At 46.5% G+C, this 4502-nt stretch overlaps 1 pseudogene; it reads left to right on the top strand.

The window, feature by feature from the left end:
* The first annotated feature begins 1694 nt into the window (after positions 1–1694).
* LOC131743242 (protein enabled homolog pseudogene) lies at positions 1695–3419 on the top strand (annotated as a pseudogene).
* Positions 3420–4502: the final 1083 nt, after the last annotated feature.

Here is a 4502-nt window from a genome sequence, read left to right on the forward strand (position 1 = left end):
GCTGTGGCTCATGCTGGGGTCATAAGAGCTGGTGGCAGACGTACTGGGGAGCATTCATCTTCATGAACTATCCTTGAGGCAGACATCTTGCTTGGGTCATTAGCACCAAGACCCAGCCCCACCCAACAGCCTGTAGGCTTCAGTGCCGGTCGCCTCAGGCCAAACCACTAACAGCCCCACCCATTAGCAGACAGGCTGCCTAAAGACTTCCTGATCCCACAGCCACCTCTAGACAGGATCCTAGACACAGCCCTGCCCACCAGAGGGCCAGGACCCAGCTCCACCCACCAGTGGGCTGGCATCAGCTCTTCCCACCAGGAAACCTACATGAGCTTCTAGACCAGCCTTACCCACCAGGAGGTAGAAACCAGAAGGAAGAAAACTATAATCCAGCAGCCTGTTGTCTGCAAACAGGCCAGACACTACTCTGGGACCAGCTGGCCCCTGGCCCTTGGGTGACAAGAGAGGAGGGTACTGCTGGGATGCATGGGATGCCTGCTAGAGAGGGCTACCTCTCCAAAGTTGAGACACGTAATTAACCCACCACGTACATAAAAATACTATAGAAATTTAGACAAAATGCGGTGGCAGAGGAATATGTCTCAGATGAATGAACAAGATAAAACCCCAGAAGAACTAAGTGATGTGGAAATAGGCAATCTACCAGAGAAAGAGTTTGGAGTAACAATTGTAAAGGTGATCCAAGAACTCGGGAGAAAAATGGATGCACAGATTGATAAATTACAAGAATCTGTTAACAGAGAGTTAGAAAATATAAAGAACAACCAAACAGAGTTGAAAAATACAGTAACTGAAGTGAAAAACACAATGGAAGGAATCAACAGTAGAGTAAATGAAGCAGAATGGATCAGTGAGCTGGAAGACAGAGTCGGGGAAATCACCACTGAGGAGCAGAAAAAAGAAAAAAGAATGAAAAGAAATGAGGAGGACTTCCCTGGTGGCACAGTGGTTAAGAATCTGCCTATCAATGCAGGGGACACGGGTTCGAGCCCTGGTCCCGGAAGATCCCACATGTCATGGAGCAACTAAGCCTGTGCGCCACAACTACTGAGCCTGCACTCTGGAGCCTGCAAGCCACAACTACTGAGCCCGCACCCCACAACTACTGAAGCCCGTGCGCCTAGAGCCCATGCTCTGCAATGAGAAGTCACTGCAATGAGAAGCCCATACACCGCAATGAGGAGTCGCTCCTGCTCGCCACAACTAGAGAAAGCCTGCAAGCAGCAACGAAGACCGAATGCAGCCATAAATAAATAAATAAACAAACAAATTAATTAAAATTTACATTCAAAAAAGAAAAAGAAATGAGGACAGTTAAGAGACCTCTGGGACAACATTCAGCGCGCTAACATTCACATTATCGGCGTCCCAGAAGGAGAAGAGAGAAAGGGCCTGAGAAAATATTTGAAGAGATAATAGTTGTAAATGTCTTAACCTGGGAAAGGAAACAATCACCCAAGTCCAGGAAGCCCAGAGAATTCCATACAGGATAAACCCACAGAGGAATACACCGTGACACATTGCAATCAAAATGACAAAAATTAAAGATAAAGAGAAAATATGAAAAGCAACAAATAACATACAAGGGAACTCCCATAAGGTTATCAGCTGATTTTTCAGCAGAAACTCTGCAGACCAGAAGGAAGTGGCATGATACACTTAAAATAATAATTGGACAGATTATCTGTCAGGCAAGAGCTGCTGTGATGGTTTATGATGATGCCAATAAAAAGTGGGTGCCAGCTGGTGGTTCAACTGGGTTCAGTAGAGTTCATATATATCATCATACAGGCAACGACACGTTCAGAGTGGTGGGCAGGAAGATTCAGGACCATCAGGTCGGGATAAACCGTGCCGCTCCTAAAGGGTTGAAGTACAGTCAAGCTACACAGACCTTCCACCAATTGTGGGACGCTAGACAGGTGTATGGGTCTCAACTTTGGCAGCAAAGAAGATGCCAATGTTCGCAAGTGCCATGATGCATGCCTTAGAAGTGCTGAGTTCACAGGAAACAGGGCCAGCACCGCCTAGACAAAATTCACAGCTACCTGCCCAAGTTCAGAATGACCCGTCACAAGAAGAACTGGAAATTCAAAGAAGGTAACTAGAAGAACAGCAACGACAAAAGGAGCTGGAGTGGGAAAGGCTGGAGAGAGAAAGGATGGAAAGGGAGAGATTGGCGAGGGAGAGGTTAGAAAGGGAAAGGCTGGAGAGGGAGCGACTGAAGCTGGAACAGCTGGAGAGAGAGAGAGAAGAGCGGGAGGGGCCGGAGAGACAGGACCAGGAAAGGCAAGCAAGAGAGCCGCAAGAGCAGCTAGAAAGGGGGCAGCTGGAACGGGAGCGAGAGCGAAGAGTATCCAATGCTGCTGCCCCTGCCTCTAAGGAGACTTCTCCAAGCTGTGTGCTGGGAGACTCCTCTGCTTCTGAGCCAGACTTGCAGGCCACCTCTCAGCCGCCAGAGACCCCAGCCCAACAGGGCATTGTCTTGGGACCACCTGCACCCCCGCCCCCTCCTCCACTCCCACCAGGTCCTGCCCAGGCATCAGCCGCGCTCTCTCCTCCCCCAGGACCCCCTCCACCCCCTCCACTTCCGTCCTCGGCCTTGGGCCTCCACCTCCTCCACCACCACTTCCTAATCAAGTACCCCCTCCTCCTCCACCACCTCCTGCTCCTCCCTTCCTGGCATCTGGATTTTTTTTCGGGATCCACATCTGAAGACAACTGCCCTTTAAGTGGACTTGCAGCTGCAATTGCTGGAGCAAAACTTCGGAAAGTGTCACGAATGGAAGATGCCCGTTTCCCAAGTGGAGGGAATAACACCGGTGTGAATTCGGCCTTATCTAAAACAGATACAGGTCATGGAAAGGGACCCCTTCCTTTGGGGGGGGTGTGGTTTAATGGAAGAAACGAGTGCCCTGCTGGCCAGGAGGAGAAGAACTGCTGAAAAGGGATCAACAATAGAAACAGAACAAAAAGAGGACGAAAATGAAGAGTCAGAGCCGGTAACTTCTAAGGCCTCTTCAACAAGTACCTGAACAATCTGGACCACCTGAACAAGGACCTGAACACCTGCACCAACAAGAAAACCTTGGGAAAGAACAAATACAATGAATGGCAGCAAGTCCCCTGTTATTTCCAGACCAAAATCTGCACCTTCTTCGCAGCCCAGGGGAACGGAGTCCAGGCGGAAGCGGGACACTCTAGATGAAGTGAGAAAAGAATAAACGAAGCTAAAAGATGAGCTCACTGATGTAATCAGGCAGGAACCGAGCAAGTCAAATACTGCAAAGAGAAACAAACTAAGGGAAGATAGGACTTTAATCAGGAGAAGGAAAAAAAAAAACCTACAAAGAACAACTGTTAACAACCACAAAACCCCTACATTTTGTGAGCTGTAAGAAGAAAATGGAGACAAACGGTCGGGAGGAGGGAAAAACCAACATACTCTGAAAGCCTTCAGACGTTACTACTCTGGCGATAAGCTGTTTCCCTCCCAGTTTGCTGCTTTTTTCTGACCTTTGCAACAGGATGGAAGGGAGTCATACAGGAGTTCTTGTATGAGTTATGCAGAAAATACTAAACCTGTCAGGCAAGATCTCCATGCCTTGAAATATTTTCATGTCAAGCGAAAAATCTCACATTTTCCACAATCCACACTAAGATAAAGAGGAGAAAGGCTTGAGAAGTTTTTTTCAGAGAAGGCTGACGAAGAATTTAGCAAGTTATGCTATTGTATTGTAAATGTTTCTCTCAGGTTTGTCTTCCTATCATAGTTGATATTCCATGAATACTTGAGGTCAGCCCTACGCAGGTTAAGATCATAAGATGTGGAACAAATGGAATTGTATGTGCTTTCACAGGGTGATATTTATAAGAAAGTGTCCTAAAAATGACTTGTCCGGAGTGAGGAATTTTAGAACGATAGGAAGTCTCTCGAGTTAGACTTCATGCAATTTTGTAGATTCAAACATAAAATTCGTCCAGAATCTAAAGATGTAGATGCCTTCCTAATTTTCCTAAATTGTTACAAATGCTTTACCAAAATCTGTGACTCCTACATAACACAAACCAGTGGTCAAATGTAAAACAATATATTGTAGATTTACTGTAGGCTTTCAGCCTTTTTAAGATTTATGTGTGTGGACATTTTTATGATGTAATTACAACCACCACAAAATTAGCTTTTTTATTTTTTATTTGTTTTATTTTATTTTATTTTTGGCCGTGCCACACAGCTTGCAGGTTCTTAGTTCCCCAACCAGGGATTGAACCGGCGCCCTTGGCAGTGAAAGTGCAGAGTTCTAACCACTGGACCGCCAGGGAAGTCCCAAAATTAGCTTTTTTTTTTTTTTGAAGATGTTGGGGGTAGGAGTTTATTATTTTATTTTTTAATTTTTGCTGCGTTGGGTCTTCGTTTCTGTGCGAGGGCTTTCTCTAGTTGCGGCGAGCGGGGGCCACTCTTCATCGCAGTGCGCGGGCCT

The sequence above is a fragment of the Kogia breviceps genome, chromosome 16, assembly GCF_026419965.1.
Source record: "Kogia breviceps isolate mKogBre1 chromosome 16, mKogBre1 haplotype 1, whole genome shotgun sequence".
NCBI lineage: Eukaryota > Metazoa > Chordata > Mammalia > Artiodactyla > Physeteridae > Kogia > Kogia breviceps.